The following is a 22,727-nucleotide window of genomic DNA, read 5'->3' on the forward strand; positions in this document are numbered from 1 at the left end:
TCACCCAGGCACTGAGTCACTGTGATGCTAAAGGGTTGTATCCTTCAACTGGGTCTTCTCTGTGCCCTGGGAGACCTCTATCCCCTCATTATGCTACCCAGGATCTTCCTGATCCAAGGACTGAACCCAGGTCTCCTGCGTTGCAGGCAGATTCTTTACCATCTGAGCCACCAGGGAAACCTCTCATTATGCCACCAGTAATACTTTTTCTTATAGACTTGCCTTGTCCGCCATTAGAATATCAGCCTCTCTGGAGCAAAGCTTTATTTTTTTTCATGTCAAGCCTGGTGACTGGCACAGAGCAGACTTTCAGCAAGCTTGTAGAATGAATGAATGAATGAATACATGGCATATGTGGGGGATACAAGCTTTAGTCTCAGTCACATAGAAGCTCCCTCAGAATTTATATGTTTGGAGGAAGAATATCTGTAACACCTTCCACAAATTAAACATTTTGAAGTGTCTTGTTTCTGCAAGAAACTGGCCAACTCCTGAGGGGTCTTGGGAATAGTGTGATCTTTGGGCAAGAAACCTGAGAAGAAAATGCATATGACCAATAAAGACTAACTATGATGTGTACATGGCCATTTTTAAAGGCTTCATTTTTTCAAATGAATGCAAAATGTGATACTATGGATGATAAATATTGTGACTGATTTTCCTGTGTATCTTGATTTATGTTGTTGTTGTTCAGTGGAGAGGTTACATTTAGAAAGGTGAATTCGGTAGGTCAGAATCAGAGTAGAGCAGACAGATTGGGGCTTTACCCACATTATGTCTCAGTCCAAATCCTTGTCTCTGTCCATTATATCCAAAGCCTCCCAACTTTATGAGTCACTGTATTTTTATGCCCCGGGCACAGAACAATATTAAAATCATGTCAGACAAGTCTCATACCATGATCCAGCTTTACCTGTTGTGCATATCAAATGATGGTGAGTATAAGACTGCTGTCCTATAGACATGACTTGCTGATTCTTTTTTATTTAACTTTTAAAAATTTTACTATTTTTCATTTTTGACTGTGCTGGGTGTTCATTGCTGTATCTAGGCTTTCTCTCATTGTGGCTTATGGGGTTCTCATTGCAGTCACTTCTCTTGTGGTTTATGGGCTCTAGGCGTGTGGGTTTCAGAAGTTGTGGTACACGGGCTTTATGCCCCATGGCATGTGGAATCTTCCCAGACCAGGGATTGAACCTGTGTCCTCTGCATTGGCAGACAGATTCTTAACCACTGGGCCACTAGGGGCGTCAGTGTGCCAATTCTTAATTGAGATCTCTGTTCTGGAAGTCTGACCAGTATCTCTAGGCCCACCTCCTTCTTCAGGGAAGGTGCTCAGATGGAACGTTGACAGTGTAGAGGAGAGAGGCATTACTATTCCCATTGAATAGTGGGGAAACTGAGATTTAGAAGATATGTGACACCCCAAACTGACCTGAAAACAGAAAAGCCTGGAATCGACACCCAGGCTCTGTCTTCTTGCCCAATATCATTTCCACTAGCCCTTAGCTCAAAGCCGCCCTGAGACATCACAGATCTTAAGAAAGGCAAGGGAGCATCTGCTATGGAGATACATTGTCTTGGAGCTAATTCCTGATGCTGACACTTACGTGTTATGTGACCTTGGATGCATTGCTTAATATCTCTGAGGCTCAGTTTCCTTTCCCATGTAATGAGGGAGCTAATACCTACCTCACTGTGTTGCTCTGAGAATTAAATGAATCTGTGAATTAATTAACTTATTCTCCGCCTTGTACCAGAAAGGATTCAAGGTGACTTACAAGGGCACAGTAATATGATTTAAGAATGGGGGAGAAAAGAAACAAGAGCAAGACAGGCAGATGGGGGAGTCAGTCCAACTCCCTGGCTAAGAACAAGCGCTCCATTTTGCTCAAAACTGTCCAGTAGCCAACCCTAAAAGGGATGCCTTGACAGTTATATCCCGTGCCATGTTCATGAGGTTATAAGAGATCCATGACTCAAGAGAAGCACAGCTAAGTTTAAGAAATGATATATTCCATATGCATATATTTGGGATATAGTTGCATATATTCCAGATGCCAGGCACTGAAATAGGCAGTAGGGATCAGTACTGAAAAGGCAGACATAGCCCCTGTCTTCAAGGAGGTGAAAGTCTTCGTAACTTGATGGTGTCAATGTGATATGTCACTTCTGTGAGCTCAGCTTTACCCAAAAAAAAAAAAAAGAGAGGCAAAGAATAAATGAGTTACACAAAATTCCACATGTCAAGCTCTGAGTACAGTGTCTGGCACACAGTAAATATTTGATATTCATTTTCCTACTTATTTAACAAATATTTATTAATCTCTGATGTCTGTTTGTTGTTCAGTCTCAAAGTCATGTCCAACTCTGCGACTCCATGGCCTGTAGCCAGCCAGTCTCTTCTATCCAAGGGGATTTTTCAGGCAAGAATACTGGAGTCAGTTGCCATTTCCTTCTCCAGGGGATATTCCTGGGACCAGGGGTAGAACCCATGTCTCCTACATTGGAATGTAGATTCTTTACCACTGAGTCATTAAAGGGAAACCCCATGATATCTCTCTGTATGTCTTTTTAGGCTCTAGGCTTATGTAGTGGATGAACAGTCAAACATCCCTACCTGCATTTTGGATGAGTAGAGAGATGATCAAAAAGTCATTCAGTAAAGTGCATGATACAGTCAGTCTTGATAAGGGAAGTATGGTAAAGTGTGAGCATAGTTCAGAGAAAATGGCCAGGGGAGGCCTCACTGAGAAGATGGCCTTTTAACCCAACTTGAAGGAGGAGAGCGAAAGAGTCATGGAACTTCTGAAGAGAACAGTCCAAAGAAGAAGAAGAGCAAGGGCAGATGCCAAAGGCTGGCAAGGCCTGGCAGGATCCACAGAGTACTAGGCAGGACTCTTTCCACTGAAAGTAGCAGAAAATCAACTCCAAAGAGATCAAGCAAGAGAGATTTACAGGAGGGAGATGTGGGTGGTTCATAGAATCTGAAGATGAGATGCATGAAAGCAGAGGACTCCATCTGGGAAACTCTAGGGGAGAGGCAAGACCAGCTCCCCTGGCATGCTTCCTCTCTCCTCGTTTCATGGGAGACATGATGGGAGGCTGTAATCACATTCATTCAGCCTCAGCCAAGCAGTGTAACAGACTTCTCTTTGCCTGCTCTTGCATAAAAATGTCCATGCCCAAAGGTCACTTGTGGCTATGAGTCAGACATTCTATGACTGACTCAGGCTGGGTTGTGTGCCCATCTCTGTGGCCTGGTAAACAAATCTGTCATTGAAAGGAGGTAGAGAAAAGAGATTTGAGCTTCCTAAGACGCATAGCCACCAGAGGTCCTTTTCAAAGTAAATGACTTGCCCTAAGAAAAGCAGTTCATGAATGTCACGGTAGAAACTATAGTCCTATCTACCATATCAGGAATCATTAGCATCCTAGTTAGTGTGACAGATGAATGAATTATTCTATGTTCTCGCTAACTCCTGGAAGATGTTTTGTGGTTTCTCTCATCTGTACAAGGACATTCTGTTCATTGTCTAAAATGCTTCTTGCTTATGGTGGGTGGTGGGCTCTGATGACCTCCCCTTTGTTGTCATTAGGAAATGCTATAGGTTTCAAACAACTGGAAAAATAGGCCACAAATACAATCAAAACATCCAGTAATGCACTAGTTCATTTTAAACATAGTCGTTTTTGGTAATACCAGTAATTATGATTGAAAAATCATTTAAAGAGAAAAGACAAAAAATTCATGATCTATGTTGAGGGGACTTTTGTGAGATGTTCTAGAGAAAATAGGCATAGATTTATAATGGGTTGAAAGAATTACAAGCATCTTCTTACACTGCAGTCATTTTCCTCAACCCATGCCTATCTGCCCCAAAGGATGGGCAGCCTCGGTTCATGCATATGTCCTTAGTTAACATTTCTGGAGGATTTACTTCACACCAGGAATTGTGCTAGGTGCTAATTATATCATGATCATAAAATACCTACAGATAGGAAGTATATATTCATTGATTCTACAAATTCACAAAAGTATCTCTCATTGATTTTAATTTTTAAAGTCACCTGTACCAAAATATATAGGGTCCTTAGAACACATCTTCAGTAACCCCTCCACTCTGATTTCTGCAGGCACTGCAGTTAATACTACTTTCTCAATAGCACTAATAGCAGTATCAACCTAAATACAGTTTGCATTTATATAGAGCTGTGAGGCTTAAACTTTGCTAGCTATAAGAAAACAACACAAGGAGTTTTAAATATAGATAAATTCTTGTCATATTAGTCCTCACTTCCACCTGTTAAGGAGACATTAGGGTTGAGGGTGAATCTTATCACTTTCTCACTTCCATCTTCCTCCAATTTGACACTGTTAACTAGGCATTTGCCCAAGGATGGATGTTCAGGAACTGTTGTTTTAAAGTAAACTTCAAGGAAATGGCAACCCACTCCAGTATTCTTGCCTGGAGAACCCCATGGACAAAGGCACCTGATGGGCTACAATCCATGGGATTGCAAAGAGTTGGACACAACTGAGTGACTGATGCTTTCAAACCTGCATTAATCTGTGATTGTCTTGGCGGCATGCCATTGGTTTGTTCTGAGAATCCACATATGAACCATATAATTGGAGATCGTGTCTATAATCTGTAGTCATAGCTCATGGGTAATCCTGAGAATGAATTAATACATTTTCTCAGCTGTCAAAACTCAATAAACTTATGTTTAACCACTAAAAAAAATAAAAATGAAAAAAAAAAATAAACTCCAAAAAAATAAAGTAAACCTCAGTTATATAGAATCCTTGTATGGAAAATAAAGTTTCTTATGCACTTAACAGATGACAAAATAGAAGTTCAAATATATTAAATGAACTGGAAAAAGAAATAAATAAGCATTTTGCTAAAGTAGGAACAGTGAGGCTGAATAACATTACTAAAAGAGGCTTAACCATGGACACCACAATGGCAGAATAGAAAGCCCTAGACCATCTTTCCTCCAAAAAAGACATTAATTCAACAATACTTAGATCAGTTCCATTTGTGAGGGGGAAAAAAAAAACAGTTAAGATTATCTGTACCCCAGGCAAGCTTAAAACTAGCTGGATCAAGTCGGTAGAAGAATTTATGGCATTCGCTTGCCATTATCCCTCCCCTAAGTTCAGCATGGAAGAAATGGAAGAAAATGCACCACTCCAAGTATCTCCCTGGGAAGGGAAAATGTTGAAGCATTTGTCCAGTGTTTCAGATTTTCAGAAACCTGGCTATAGGACTAATTTCTTTCTCACCTGTCTTGGAGCACTGATGGAAACGAGATGCTTGGGGTCCCATGAGAACAATAGAGAGCTGGGCAGTTGCTGCTGCTCCAGAGGCCCTGCAGTGGACAGAAACTGATGTCGCTGGGCGGCCTCTCCCTTGAGGGCAGGGGAAGGAAGAAGAGTGGAGTGTGTGTTCAGTGTTCTGTGTTTTCAGAGGGTTGTGTTGTTTCTGTCTCACTCGACTCAGAGTGGAGGCTGAGCCCAGCGTACACTAGAAGCTCAGGGGCCTCTGACAATCAGAGCTGCCTGGTTTGGGGTCGTTTCAGAGAACCAGCAGTGCTGCAAAACCAGACACCAGAGAGAGTGAGAGGAAACGCAAATCCCTCTAATTGGGAGTTTAGCATAAACCCAAAGAAAAGGTTTGAGCAGCCCCCAGAATATCTAGCTGGGCTGATTGGCAAAGCTTTTCTTCTCTAAGAGACCTCTCTATAAAGATTGAAGAGATGACTGTTTTTTTTTTTTTTTCAAATGCAAGAATACAAGCACAAAGTGTGAAGCACATTAAGAAATAGGGAAATGTGGCCCAATCAGAGAAAATCATCACTGAAAACCAACTCTAAAGAAGCAGAGGAATATGAATTATCTGACAAAAAGTTCAAAATAATCATCATAAAGATGCTCAGTAAATTCAAGAAAATGATATGCAAATTGATATTATCCACAGAGTTGGGAAAATGTAAAAAGGAACCAAACAGAAATTTTGAAACTGAAGAAAGCAATAGCTGAATTGTAAAATTTGCTTAAAGTGTTCAGCCACAGGCTTGATCAAGGAAAAGAAGGGATCAGCTCATCCAAAGATAGGTTATTTAAAAATATCCAGTGAGAGAATTTTTAAAAAAAGAAAAACACTGACGAAAACCTAAGAGGGTTATAGAATATCATAAAATGAGCCAGGATAGGCATTATGAGGGCTTCCCTGGTGTCTCTGATGGGAAAGAATCTGCCTGCAAGGCAGGAGACCCAGGTTCAATCCCTGGGGTGGGAATATCCCCTGGAAAAGGGAATGGTAACCCACTCCAGTATTCTTGTCCCCTTCCATGGACAGGGGAGCCTGGTGGGCTCAGTTCATAGGGTCACACAGAGTCAGACACAAATAAATGTTTAAGAAAGAAAAGAATAGGCACTATGGGATTCATAGAAGGAGAAGAGAGAGAGAAGGGACAGCAAAATTATTTTAAGAAATTATGGTTAAAACTTTCCAAATTGAGGGAAGGTAATAGATATCCAGATTCCAAAGGCCCAGAGAACTTCAAATGAGATGAACTAAAATTAACACCACGTTGAGGCACATTATAATCAATTGTCAAAATTCAAAATAAGATAGATTCTAAAGCAAAACAAAACAAAAAAGCAATTTGCTATATACAGTGGAACCTTGATAAGACAGCACATTTCTCAGCAGAAACCTTGCATTTCAGAAGGAAGTAGGATGATATATTCAAAGTACTAGAAAAAAAAAAAAAAACAAACAAACCCTGCCAACCAAGACCACTTAACCTGGCAAAATTTCCTTCAAAAATGAAGGAGAGATTATCTTTTTCCAGAAAAACAAAAGCTGAGGGATTTAATCAACACTAGACCCAGTTTCACTTTTCACTATCATGCACTGTAGAAGGAAATGGCAGCCCACTCCGGTGTTCTTGCCTGGAGAATCCCAAGGATGGGGGAGCCTGGTGGACTGCCGTCTATGGGGTCGCACAGAGTTGAACATGACTGAAGTGACTTAGCAGCAGCAGCAGACCCACTTTACAAGAAATGTTAATGGGAATCTGTCCAGTTGAAATGAAAAGACACTACTCAGCAGCACAAAAGCATTTGAAAGTAGAAAGCTTACTGAGAAAGGTGAATATACAGACAAATACAGAATCCTATAATACTGCAATATAAGTGTATAAATCATTTTTAATTCAGGCATAGAAGTTAAAACACAAATATAAAAACAATAACTATTAAAATGTTAATGGATATAAAATATAAAAATGAAGTTTGTGATATCAATAAAATAAAGTGTGGGAAGAGGAGCAATAAAAAGTAAAGTTTTGTACATAATTTGTTATCAACTTAAAATAGATTGTTATGAGATGTTTTATGTTAAGTCCCAAAATAACCACAAAGGAAATAACTGTAGAAGATTCAGAAAAGAAAATGAGAAGAGAATAAAAACATGCCACTACAAAAAAATTAACAAAGCACATAGGAAGATAGCAGCAGAGGAAAATTAGGACAAAAATGCTGCAGGACAGACAGGTAGTAATTAACAAAAGGACAATAACAAGTTCTTTCCTATCAGTTATCACTTGAAATGCAAATCAATTAAACTGTCCAATCAAAATCCAACTCTATGGTATCTAGCCATCTACAAGAGAATCACTTCATATTACCAAAGATACGTAGACTAAACGTGAAATGATGTAAAATGATATTACATCTAAATGGTAATAATGGTAATCATAAGAAAACAGCAGTGTTCATACTGATATCAGATAAAATAGATTTTAAATGAAAGTTAGTCATAAGAGGTAAAGAAAGACATTACTATACAATGAATAAAAGGGTTAATTCACCAGGAAGATTTGACATTTATAAATATATATGTACTCAACATCAGAGCATTCAAATATATAAAGCAAGCATTGACAGAACTAAAGGGAAAATTTACAGCAACACATAAATAATAAGAGATTTCAATGTCCAACTTTTAATAATGGGTACAACATTGAGACAGAAGATTAGTAAGGGAACAGAAAACTCAAACAAAACTGAGACAAAAATGGACCTAACAGACACATGCAGGATCCTTATCCAACAGCATCTAAATATGTGTTCATCTCAAGCACATAGAGAACATTCTCCAGTGTAGACCACTTGTGAGGTCACAAAGCAAGTCTTTACAAAGCCTTTGTAAATATTGACATCATACCATAGATCTCTTCGGACTACATTGAAATGAAGCTACTGAATCAGAAGGAAAACTGGAAAACTCACAAATATGTGTGAATTAAACAACATACTCTTCAACAACCAATGGGTCAAAGAAGAAACAAAAGAAAATATCTCGATACAAATGAATTGTGTATACAACATACCAAGATCTATGCGCTGTAGCTAAAGCAATACTAAGAAGAAACTTCCAGTGGTAAACATCAACATTAAAAAAAATAAAGACCTGGGATGAATTGGGAGATTGGGATTGATGTATACACACTACTGATACCATGCATAAAATTGATAACTAATGAGAACCTATAGTATATCACAGGGATCTCTGCTCAGTGCTCTGAGTTGACCTAAATGGGAAGGAAATCCAAAAAGGAAGGGGTATATGTATATGTATAGCAGATCCACTTTGCTGTAAGGTAGAAACTAACACAACCTTGTAAAGCAACTATACTCCAACAAATTTTTTTTAAAAAAGGAGATCTCAACCAAATTTTACACCTCAAGAAACTAAAAAAAAAAAAAAAAGAACAAACAGCCCAAATTTAGCAGAAGGAAGAAAATAATGCATACATACTAATATAATAAAGTCAATATATTTAAAAACAAAACAAAACTATAGTTAACATCATACTCAGAGTTGAAAAACTAAAAGCTTTTCCTCTAAAATCAGGAAGGCAAGTATGTCTACTCAACCATACCCATTCAACATAGTACTGGAAGTCCCTACCAATCAATTAAACAAGAAAAAAGAAATAAAGAGCATACAAGTCAGAAAGTAAGAAGTAAAATTATTTTGCTTCAGATGACATAATTTTATATGTAGCCAGCCCTAATGATTCCACAAAATAGCTATTAGAACTAATAAATGAATTGAAAAGTAGATGGAAACAAGGTCGCAGGCTGCAAAATCAACATACAAAAGTCAGTTTCACTCTCTAACCTAACAGTGAGCAATCTTGAAAGGAAATTAAGAAAGCAATCCTGTTCACAATGGAACCAAAATAATAATAAAAAAAAAAAAAACTTAGGAATAAACAAGTAAAAGAGTTGTACACTTAAAGCTACAAAATGCTGCTGAAAGAAATTAAGATACAAATAAATGGAAAGCACCCTGTGTCCATAGACTGGAGACTCAACATTGCTAAAATATGCACACTACACCGTGTAATTTGTTGATTCAATGCCATATTTATCAAATACCATTGGCATATTGTTTAGAAATTAAAAAAAAAAACACGAAATTCACATGGTATCACAAATGACCCCAAATAGCCACAACAGTCTTGAGCAAAGAAGAACAAAGTCAGAGGCCTCATACTTCCTGACATCAAAGCACATCAGTAATTAAAACCAAAACCTACAGTAATTAAAGCAGTAGTGTTGTTGTTCAATCATTTAGTTGTGTTCCACTTTTTGCAAGCCCATGGACTTCAGCATGTCAGGCTTCCCTGTCCTTCACTATCTCCCAGAATTCGCTCAAGCTCATGTCCATTGAGTTGATGATGCTATACTGGATAAAGACAGGCATATTGATTAGCGAAGCAGAATACAGAACTCAGAACTAAACTCACATATATAGTCAAATGATCTTCAACAAGGGTACCAAACTACAAAATGAGGAAAGGATAGTATCTTCAACAAATGGTGTTGAGAAAACTGCATATCTAACTAACAGAGCAAAAAGGCAACTTATGGAATGGGAGAGAACATATGCAAATTATATATCTAATCAGAAGTCAATTAACACAATATAAAAGGAACTCCTGGAACTAAATAGCAAAATTACCAATAGCTTAGTTTAAAAATTGGCTAAGGACATGAATAGACATTTTTTTCAAAAGAAGTATACAAATAACCAACTGATATATAAAAAGATGCTCATTGTCACTAATCATCAAGGCAATGCAAATGAGAACCACAATATGATATCATATCACATCTTTCATGAGGACTAAAAAATACAACAGAACTTGGTGAAGATGTGGAGAAATTAAAATCTTTAAGCACTGCTCATGGGAAGGCAAACTGGTGTATCTGCTTTGGAAAACTGTAAGGAGCCCCCTCAACCCCCACAAAAACAAGTTGAGAACAGACCTACCATATGATCTAGCAGTTCCACTTATGGGAATTTACTTGAAAGAATTGAAATCAACATCTTGAAGATATATTAGCAGTACTCTGTTCATTACAGTACTATTTACAATAGCCAAGATGTTCATCACTGGATAAATTGTTAGAGAAAATATGGCATATGTATCCAATGGAATATTACTTGGCTTTAAAACTGAAGGGAATCCTGAAATACATGATAACCTGGATGAACATTTTAGACACTGCACTAAACAAAATAAGTCACAGAAGGACAGATGCTGCATGATTCCACTTATAGAGGGAGATAGCAGACTGATTGGTGCCAGGACTGGATGGAAAGGAAAATGGGAAGTTGCTGTTCGATGGATATAGGCTTTCATTCATGAAAGATGGAATCATTCTAGAGATCTACTGTGTAACAAATCTGCATAATTAACACTGTTGTACTGTACACTTAAAATTTTGCTAACAGGGTGAATATCATGTCATATTTTTTTAACATACACACAAATTATGCCCAATCTTGTTGATCTTATCATTAAAGGGAAACATAATATGTGACTAAACTGAGGTACTGATTTGTACCTACTAAACTAGCAAAAATTAGGAATTCGAATATAGGCAGGCTTGAAATAGATGGGATTTAAAGAGAATTCCTATGCTGCTGGGGGAGTACACACTGACAGAACCATTTGGAAAACAATTTGGCACCACTGTGTACAGAACTTCTGCTTTCTTCATCATACAGCAGTTACAGTTCTGAACATTGATCCTTACCTATATGCACCAGAGAAATTTTTTAAAAGCAAAAACTTATAGGAGCATTGTTCATACAAAGTAGAAACAACCCAAATGTCCATCAACAACAAAATGAGTTTCTGTATAATAAGCTGCAGTATTTTTATACAATGGAATATTATCTGCAGATGAAATGAGAGACTGACAGTGATTGCAACAAAATGGATATACTTTGGAAACATAAAGTATAAGGTAAAAAGCAAATTGCTGAAGATTACTAACCACATGGCACCATTTCTATAAAGCTTAAAATCAGGCAAACAACATAGATATGGATATAAATATGGTAAAACTATTTTTAGCAGTGATATTATAAACAATTATAAAATTATGAAAAGTCTGAGAGTGGTAATGGTGTGGGGATGAGCAATTTGGATGAGGAGAACTGTAAAGAAAGAGCAAATGATCTATTTCTTAAATAATGTAGTGGATTTGTTTGTATTTATTACTTAATAGCATATACTTGCCATTTATTCTTTTATACTTATCAAATATTACACTTTAAAAAACAGTAAAAATAAATAAAACAAAATTTTATGACAAACAGAAAAATTGCAAAATGATGAGAAAGTGGTAAGCAAGATGGCAGAGTGGTCCAGCAAGGAGTTGGTTCACAGGCAGGCAGAATTTGATGACCACTGGAAAAAGTGTGGATTCTATTCTGACTTTAATGAGAAGCTTTTGAATATTGTTGAGAGGAACATCATCCAACATCACCTCTAAAACATAACCCTGGCTGCTCCAATAACAACAAACAGAAATCCTGACACCATTTGAAAGACTATTTTAGGAGAGATAAGATGGTGGTAGACACTTTCAGACTAATGGTTAAATGAGAGATGTGAAAAAGAAAATTGTTCAGTTTGAGCACTTAGGAAGAGAATGGTATTACTGATGGGGTAGTCTAGGTGTGGAAGTGGGGAAAAAAGCAATAGTTTGAATTTTTCTAATTTTTTAAGGTGTATATGAAATAGTTAAGAGTATCCAGTTAAATCAATAAGGTAGTTGACTATATAAATCCTGAGTTTCCATAAGGAGAATATGTTAGTGATTAAAAATGTAGGAAGTCTTCATTCATTTAGCGAAGTATAAATAGTAAATAAATAAATGGTAGAGCAGTAGCAGAATCAAATATTTTCATATGAGCTGCTTCTGTTCAGCCTATGTGTTTGTTAAAGGATTATGGAAAATATCATTGAATTTAGAGTGAAACAATTAGGATCTAATTTCAGTGCCCTTTTCCCACCCCTATCAATTAACACATCATAATTCACAATTTTAAAAGTAATCAAATTTTCCTCTTGAATTTCCCACTTTAAAATAGAGAGAGTTAAACTAATACTTAGTAGCCTTTGGTTAACAAAGAGATTCCACATGCATTAATTCCCTTAACCCTTGCAACTATATCCAGAGGAAGTCATTGTTTATATTCCTCTATTACTGATAAAGAAACAGAGTCAAAGTTTAATCACCTTTCCTAAGGCCGTGTAATTAGATTTGCTCACATATCCCCTGAATTACATATACCAGTGATTCTCAAAGTGGGGGTTCCTGGATTGGCAGCATTAACATCACCTGGAAAGTTGTTAGGAATGCAAATTCTTTGCCCTTACCACAGAGGTACTGCAGCATCATTTCTGGGGTTGGGGTAGTCTGTTTCAAAAATCTCACCGAGTGACTTATGCTGGTAAGCTTTCAGGCTTATTACAAAAATCAAATTAGACAAGAGATCTGAAAGGAATAGATCAAGAGATAGACAACACATAGCAACACTCCGCTCTTTCATTTTTATATTTTCCCTTCTAATAATGGAGATATCGAAGACACCAATGTCAGCAAAATTGACAGGAGGTAGGACAAGAAAAATCACAAGGTAGCTGCCGTAGTAATAACTAGCTATTAAAAATACAAAGAATCAATGGCTTGGCAATAGAAAAATTATTGTGTTTTCCCTCAAAGATTCTTGATTGTGAAACTAAGTTCCCATAAATGTGATCAAGAAAGTATGCAGTGAGCAACTTCCCTTGGAGCCTCATGGTTAAGATTCTGAGCTTCCAATGCAAGGGGCACGGGTTTGATCCCTGGTTGGGGGACTAAGATTCCACATGCTGTATGGCACAGTTAAAAAATAAAAGTAATAAAAAGAAAGTGTCAGTAAAAAACTGTTTTCTGTGGGGAAAATATCCTCTACCATAAGCACTGCTCTATAGGGTCTGATTCTGAGGAAATTATCCCCTCGGAAAGTTCCCTCTCAAGGACACCTTTGATTGAAGGCTGCTTTATCCTCCTTCATCCCAATCCAGGTCTTTGCATCTAGTGAGCAAACATCCCAGGCCTGAGAGTAAAGAGGTTCAAATCCTTCTAGTTTCATAGAGCTTCTCCCTAATCATTACTTCTCCAGGGAAGCCCCGTGACTTTCCCACCCTCCTCCAAAGCTAATTTTACTCTGCCATCTAGGATATCTTCCAGGGTTATCCAGTGTCTTCCTGGTCATTTCACCACACTCATCAGAGATGCCTGGCACTTGACTCAATTTTACTCCATACCCCAAGTCTTATCATCCTATACGGGGTACTTATTTTTTTTTTAACAGAGACATATTTACTAGTGGATAACCCACACAACATCCTGTTATCATCTCTTAAGCTTCCCAAATTTCAGTGACATTGGTCCCATTTAACTTCATCCACATGCTTCTTTGCTATGCTCTAGACCTGGACCTTCTCATCACTGGAACTTCTCTATTCTGTTGTATCAAATCCAGACATTGTACACTCTAGTTTTTAGTTCTTTTGCTGAATGATATTCTTTTTATTCTTATGCTTTTAGTTCTTTTGCTAAATGGTGCCTACTGTCCTAAACTTGCTTACAATCTCAACATATTCCAGTGGTTCTTAGTCAATCAACACCTTCTGACTTCACCTGTTACCAGTGAAGACAATAGACTCATTGGATGCATCACATCGGTCTCATGACAGTAGACCAGACTTGCTCGTATTATAGGGTGATTAATTCGGTGATGAGTAGCAAAATGCTACTGGAAGGTGAAACATCCAAGGTTGGGGAGAATTCTAACTGGCTGTGTACAAGTTGAGGTATGGGGTTTTAAGGTCCTGTCTAAACTTCATAAGATGATACTATAAGGAACTAAAAGAGGATGCTTAGGAGAGATGGTATAGAGGGAGTCAACTAAGAGCTCTCTTGAGCACAGCAGTCTTATTTGTTTTGTTCCTCATTGTAATACATGGCTTTAGGATGTTGTCTATTTTGTACTTAATTCACTCATTCATAGGAATGTGGTAACGTTAAATGGAATTGTATAAAGCTTCATAAGAGAAGACGTTCCCAAAGATACCAGCAGAAGCTGCAAGGCTTCTCAGGATCACAGAGCAACACTCTTGGATCCTACTGGTCAAGAATGAGTCATGGGACCAGCCTAGATCTAAAAGGGAGGGAACTAGACAAACACATGAATCCTGGGAGGAACGTTTCACGGAGGAGAGGGGCATCCTTATAAACTAGCTCTAAATTTAAACAGGACTTCCCCGGTGGCTCAGATGGTGAAGCTTCTGTCTGCAATGTGGGAGACCTGGGTTCAATCCCTGGGTTGGGAAGATCCCCTGGAGAAGGAAATGGCAACCCACTCCAGTATTCTTGCCTGAAAAAATCCCGTGGACAGAGGAGCCTGGCAGGCTACAGTCCATGGGATCGCAAAGAGTTGGATACAACTGAGCATTTTCACTTCACTTCACTTCTACATTTAAACAAGAGCCGTAAGAAAAGTGTTTTGTTTTGTGTTTAATTCTGTGTCAAACAAAACACATGGCTCAGTTCTGAAGTATCAACATATGTAAAGAAGCTTATCCTGAACAGAAATTCCAAGATTTACTTAACTTGTAAACATTTAGAGGGGTTGTAAGCAAACATAGCTCACGGCAACCTTTTTTTATAAGTCCTATGTCCCCAGCCACTCTCCAGCACCCTGAGACTCATGAGAGAGCCTCACCTTCCTCTGCCAAAGACTTCCTTGCTTTCACAGATGCGGTTCTGTCCCGTCTTTGTGCTTCTGTCTCTCCCCTCTCACCGCTGCATGCAACCCCAGGGTACTGTTGTTGTCATCCTCTCTTCTGCCACGTGTAAAACCTTGGACTTGGAGTTGTTCTTGCAGGAAATGTCTGCTCATCAGGATAATTGAAATTCCTTCAAAACAAGCATCTTATTATTTGCTTTAAAGATAGAATTTTTTTTTTTTTTTTAGTACAAAATATCTGTTGGGACAATGCAGGAATTGGAATTGTAACAACCACTGATATGGAGGAATCCCAGGATACTAAATACTTTTGCCAAATGCTCTTTTGGCCAGGATAGGATTCCTCGTCAAACTTGTCCTTCCTGGAGGGACCTGATCTCTCTCTTCAAGCGTGGAGTGAGGGGAAACTAGAAGTCCTGCCCCACTTCGTCATTGTTAAGTGGTTATAGAAATGCTTGAAGAATGGGCTTGGAACGGAAAAGAGCATTGAGATGGAAAGTCAGGAGATCAGTGTCTGACCATTGATCAGCTATGTAGCCACGATTATGTTGCTTAAATTCATAAGCAAATGTTTCTCAGACTTTAACAGGCTGATGAATTGTGCCCTCACTGGGGATCCTGTTCACAGGAAGATCCTGATTCAGTAGCTCTGAGCTGAACCTGGGATTCTGCATCGTTAAGCAGCTCCACTTAATGCCATGTTGCTGGTTCATGAACTCCACTTAAAGAAGTTGTTCTGGATCATCCTCCTCTCATTTGGGAATAGGAATAGCAGCATGTACTCATCTTTGTTCTTGTTGTTCAGTTGCTAAGCCTTGTCCAACTCTTTGCGACCCCATGAACTGCAGCACACAGGCTTCTCTGTCCATCACCATCTCCCTGAGTTTGCTCAAACTCATGCTCACTGAGTCAGTGATACTATCCAGTCATCTCATCCTCTGTCACCCCCTTCTCCTCTTGCCCTCGGTTTTCCCCAGCAATAGGGTGTTTTCCAATGAGTAGGCTCTTTACTCAAAGTATTGGAGCTGCAGCTTCAGGATCAGTACTTCCAATGAATATTCAAAGTTGATTTCCTTTAGGATTGACTGGTTTGATCTCTTTATTGTCTAAGGGACTCTCAAGAGTCTTCTCCAGCACCACAGTTTGAAAGCATCAATTCTTCAGTGCTCAGCCTTCTTTATGGTCCACCTCACATTCATGCATGACTTCCACCTCACATTCATTCATGGAAAAACTATAGCTTTGACTCCTACTTTAAAACACCTTTATGGTTGTCTCTTTTCTAAAAAAGCTAATGTCCAAATTCTCCTCTAAGTATGTTAGCATGGAGTATAGAACCCCTTGAATCAGGTGCCAACCTCACTTCCAACAACTCTGAATTCTTCTCTTTCTAGAAATTACCATATGATAGCTATTAGACTGTGAGCTCCTTTGATAGTTCAGACAATGTCATATTAATGTTTGTAGCTCAAAAATTAGCACATTATCAATATATATTGCCAGTTGCTCAATAAATATTTATTAAATGAAACAGGTTCAACTCCTACTCATTCTCCAAAGCAAGAAACAAATGTCTCATCTTTAATGAAACTTTTCCTCGCATGGCCAGAGAGAATTCCAACTTGTATGTTCTTCTCATATAACACTTAAGTGAATTTTAATATTTGTTAGTCTTTTCTCCTAGATTCTGAGGTCCTTGAGAGCTGAGATAGTGCCTTCTCCATCTCTAATTCTTCACCACTAAGTGCAAATCTAAGCCTATAGTACATCCTCAGTTAATGTGTGATGAATAAATTATTGTATATGATGAACAAAAAAATGAATACTTGAAGAGGCAGATTGTGTTTGGTTTAAAAGAAATTTAGAACCACATGCTTCCCAATTTCCATTCCTTGGGTGAGTTTCTGCTTCCTTTTGTAACTTTTATTTTGAAGACACTGATGAAATGTGGCCAGTTGCTCATCATATCTTAATCTACTTCTCAGGGAAACAATGTTGTTTCCTGGATGCAGTGGGGGCCACAGAGGATTATACTGTGGTATTTATTATACTGTGCCGGGAGTTGGAATAATGGTCTTATCTTACTCTGTGATAATGACTAGCCCATCAAGTGTTTCATGATAGTGTGGGAGTCTGAGATGACAGCAGGACTGAACTACTGCATGCAGAAACCTGGAGAGAAAACCATAAGGTGTTCAAGGAACTCCTAAAGGATCCCCTTTAGGAGCTATAATATGGCAACTACACTGACCAAATGAGTTACTGGAAGAAAAACAAAAAAAGAGGAAACCTAGCAAGTATTCAACATCTGCTATGTGCTGGATGCTTCATCCATTATTCCATTTGCTTTTCACAGTCATTCTACCAGAACAATATCAGCATGAGAATTCTAAAAATAGTTTCCATATAAGAAGTAAGCTCTTTATCCACATGATCTTGCTTGGTGTCAAAGCAGCACTGTGTAATACTTGAACACCCCACTTAACAAGTACAAAAAGTAAAGAGCAGAGCAGCTGAGGAACTTCTCCATGCTACCAGTCCTCAGGTGACAGAGCACACATTTTATTCTGTATTTGCCCAATACTTGCGTTTCAACAGGTGTCACACTTCCAAGACTTTCTAAAGGTTGATTTCCCTCACTAGCTTGTAAACTCAAGACTGATATTTTACCCCTCTTCACTCTCCAGAACTCGATATGCTCAATCAATTTTAAGTGAATTGGATTGAATTTTTTCTACACCAATTTGTTCATTGGAAGGACTGATGTTGAAGCTGAAGCTCCAGTACTTTGGCCACTTGATGTGAAGAACTGACTCTCTAGAAAAGACCCTGATGGTGGAAAAGATTGAGGGCGTGAGAAGAAGGGGGCAATAGAGGATGAGATGCTTGGATGGCATCACTGACTCAAAGGACATGAATTTGCACAAACTCTGGGGGACAGTGAAGGACAAGGAAGCATGGTGTGCTGCAGTCCGTGGGGTTGCAAACTGTGGGACACAACTAAGCATCTCAACAACAACACCACCACCACCAAATTACCTCAGTACCTCTTGGAGGGCTAGGAAGGTGTGCTATTGATATTATTTTTATATTTTTATCATCTGGTACAGTCTTTTGCATTATAGGAGAGTGACAATCAATTATTGGATGGATGAATGGGAAGGTCCAAGGAAGAAATTAGCAAACTTCTTCCGGTGGATTTGAATATGAAGGAGGGGATATGCGTGGCGAAAAACAAAGAAACTAAAATGAAAAATGATCTTGGAAGTCAGTATTAGGTGAAATACTTGAGGAAGTTTGTTCTTGCCATAGGGTACAGTTTTCATCAGAACAAGGAGGTTGGGAAGTGACACAAGGTGTTACGGCATATGTCTTCATTTCTAAGGTCACTTGAGGTCACTGAATTTCTATGGCAGCACCCATGACCTTTTCCATGCTGCCTATGTCTTGTGGGACCAAGTCTATTTGATCAGCAATAGTGACTTGATTAAAAGTAATATCACTTGAGTTGTTCCCTCAAGCGGCTTGTAGATTAGCAGAAAAGAAGCATGCTAACTTCATAAACAGCTGTAAACCAAGGTAAGAAGAGGAGAGAGAGGTTGAGATAGAGCTATGAATACTCAGAAAAAAAGAGATGTTGAGACAGCTGTACACTGGAGTTAACTTTTGAGTCAAAGCTGCCTGAATGAGTGTATAGAATAAGGTTAGACAGAGTCAAGGGATAGCCTGGAGTGAACAAAGTGGAAGAACATCCCTCCAAGACAGAAAGAAGCAAAATCTATCTTCAGTTTAAAGGTAGTGAAACTAAATTCAGAAAGGTAGAGTAAAGATCACACAGCAGATAAGTAGTGTGGCCAAAATTCAAACCTAAATTTTCTGATGCCAAACCCAAGGTTTTAATTATTTAACCAGAAGCCTCTCTGAATTAAAGTGGTGTCAGGATAAGAAGTTGATTAATAGCAATAATATCAGTAGCAAATACTTACCAAGCTGTATACTCTCCTAAGAACTTTACATATATTAACTCATTTCGTCTTCACAGCGGTCCATCTGTAAAGGCAAAAACATAAAGCCCACACAGGTTAAGTGATTTGCTCACGGTTGTGCAGCTGGTAATGATCTGAACCCAAGCAATCTGACTCCAGCCTGTGCTTTGAAATAAAAACTAGAGAAAGGGGGAATTAGAGATGATGAGGGATTAGTATCTTCTAGATATACTAAACACTTCCAGGAATGAATATCTCAGAACCAGAGCCAAACGTTCTAACCTCCTTTCTCCTTTCTACTGAGGGTTTATCTTCGGTGAGAAATATGACCCTCCCTTTCTCCTTTCTCTTAAAACAGGGGGGAAAAACCTGAAAAACAAACTGTAATTAAGATCCTTATCACTTGAATTCAAAACAAAAATTATAAAGTAGTTGAAAGGACTCCTTTGAAACAGGAAGGAAACTATTTAAGGTTACAAAAAGTATGCTAATTAAAAATGATTGATATGTTATTTTTTAGTGACTCATGTTACCTTGTTACAGTTTCATTCATTTTTGTTGACTAATGAGCTCATTGAAATAAAGGAATTTAGATGAAGGTTTAATTTTCTTTAGTTTCATATATGTTTACATTTCATTCAAGTTAAGCAACCCCTAAAATTTGCTTCTATTTTTGATTTAATTTGAAACTAAAAAGACAAAGAACTTGCAGTGTTGCTGAGACAAAGGGCCCTGTTTATTAGTGCAAGTTGATTGCTTAAAGTAATGGAAATGTTCTTCCCTTAATAATAAGCAAATTATCTTCAAAGAAACAAAATCATTCTTTGCCAGGAATGATCACTAATAGATGGGGGGGGAGGGGTGGAAAGTCTTCAGTACTACTTTTCTGACTTTAAAAAATTAAAATAGTTAAAATGTGGTCCTTGTTCTGCCTCAGTATTTTTTCAGATGTTTGAACTTGTCCATGAAACTTGGCATCTCTGAGCCTCCACTAGCTTCTCTGTTAGACAGAAATCTGCTCTTCTATCTTTACAGGGGAACTATGAGGTCCACAAGGGATGATGTAGAAGAGTGACCTAGATATATAATGCCAGAGAAGTTCAGGGCCTTATTAGAATTTTTTTTTTCTTATTTTGCACTTTTAGTCCACAGGGAAATATCTTGAGAAGTCATAAGCCATTAAGGAAGGTCCTGCCTCCAGATTTCCTTCTCCATTAATGAGACAGATAGTGTAGGGAAAAAGCAGGGGATGTAAAACTGTCTCATTGACTTTTTTTTTTAATTTTAAAGTCAGTCTTGATGGGGGTTTATCAATTTGATTAATGTTTGCTAGGAACTGAATTTTAGTTCAATTTCTCAATTATTTTTGAAAATTTCATTGATTTCTGTGGTTTTTTTTTTTTTTTTGGCTTCTACATATAATCTTTTTGGTCTCAGTTGGATGCATAGCAGTCTGCACACTGCAAGGGACAAAACTCTAACATCCTCTGCCCTGTGCAATCACAACAATTTCTATTTAGTTCTCATATCTACAGTAGCAGCTACTCCTCTAGATGTGTATGCTTGTTCTGATCATGCACAGCCTAACATATAATGAGGAACTCTCCCACATACTTTTGTGGTTCACCCCTGTACAAATTCATGCTCTCAATTATCATGAGCCTCATATATACCTGCTCAAATAATCAGCCCCAAATCTGGTCTTTGCCTCTCCTTAGCCATGCTCTAATTTGGATTCCACTTTGCTGAGTTCAGTGCAGAAAATGTACCTAGGCAGACATCTAGAGCAAATATTTGGCTCCCCTCATCTCTCAAGGACCACAGTCTTGCATTGCCTACTGTTCAGTGTCTGAGAACAGTGTCTTTGTATAACTCATCCGGTTTTGTGTATGTGTGTCCGAATCTTTGCTACCCTATGGCCTTACTTTTCAGTAGGAAGATAGATTTGGTACCAGTTAGTCTGCCATGGCTAGAAGAAGAAGAACCACTATGTTTCCAAGAACTGGAAGACTTAGGGTCTTATTATGGATTTCCTCCAACCTATATTCTATGCTTTATTTATTTGCCCAATTGGTATTAGAATCTTCATTTAATTTACTCACAGGGCCTTGGTGAAGACCAATTTAGATTATGATGTGGAAGTGTTTCTCACTCTAAATAATGTGTTACATAAAAATCATGTAGCATTAAACATGAATATTACTCATTACATGCAGATGTTTAAAAGAATTAGTCAATGGGCGTGATAAAAATAAGTATTTCCTGGCACCTCAGAAAAGGAGATAGGAGCTGAGAAATAACATTTACAACTAATCACTATATGCCACATGCTATTGTGTGTGCTGTCACTGAGTCATATCTGACTCTTTGCAACACCAGGGACTATCGCCCTCCAGGCTTCTCTGTCCATGGGACTTTCCAGGCAAGAAGACTGGAGTGGGTTGCCATTTCCTCCTCCAGGGGATCTTCCCCACCCAATGATCAAACCTGAAGTGTCTCCTGCATTACAGGCAGATTCTTTACCGCCAAGCTACCGCGGAAGCCTTGCCACATACTATGCCTGTGGTTTTATTTGAACACATTTGTAATAAATACACATGTTCCCAGGTGGCTCAGTGGTAGAATCCACTGCCAATGCAGGGGATGCCAGTTTAATCTCTAGGTCGAGAAGATCCCTTGGAGAAGGAAATGGCAACCCGCTCCATCATTCTTGCCTCTGAAATTCTGTGGACAAAGGAGCCTGGCAGGATACAGTCGATGGGATCTCAAAAGAGTCAAACACAACTTAGTGACTAAACAATAGCAACAGTAATACCCATGTCAATTTTATCCCCATTTTACAGATGAGGATACAGAGGCTCAAATGGTTAAACCACTAGCATGGCTAATGAATGATACAGTGAAAGACTGATACATGTATCACAAAACCTGTGCTTTGTTTTCCAAAGGTTTCTTTCTCAAACTGAAAGGCTTCATGTAAAATATATAGACCAGATTACTGAACCTTTAAGATTTCAGTTCAGTTCAGTTGCTCAGTTGTGTATGATTCTTTGAGACCTCATGGACGACAGCACGCCAGGCCTCCCTGTCCATCACCAACTCCCGGAGTTTACCCAAACCCATGTCCATTGAGTCAGTGATGCCATCCAACCATCTCATCCTCTGTCATCCCCTTCCCCTCCTGTCCTCAATCTTTCCCAGCATTAGGGTCTTTTCTAATGAGTTAGCTCTTCACATCAGGTGGCCAAAGTATTGGAGTTTCAGCTTCAACATCAGTCCTTCCAATGAACACCCAGGACTGATCTTTAGGATGGACTGGTTGGATCTCCTTGCAGTTCAAGGGACTCTCAAGAGTCTTCTCCAACACCACAGTTCAAAAGCATCAATTCTTCAGTGCTCAGCTTTCTTTATAGTCCAACTCTCGCATCCATACATGACTACTGGAAAAACCATAGCTTTGACTAGATGGACCTTTGTTAATAAAGTAATGTCTCTGCTTTTTAATATGCTATCAAGGTTGGCCATAACTTTCCTTCCAAGGAGTAAGCATCTTTTAATT

This window comes from Cervus canadensis, chromosome 29, assembly GCF_019320065.1.
Source record: "Cervus canadensis isolate Bull #8, Minnesota chromosome 29, ASM1932006v1, whole genome shotgun sequence".
Taxonomy (NCBI): domain Eukaryota; kingdom Metazoa; phylum Chordata; class Mammalia; order Artiodactyla; family Cervidae; genus Cervus; species Cervus canadensis.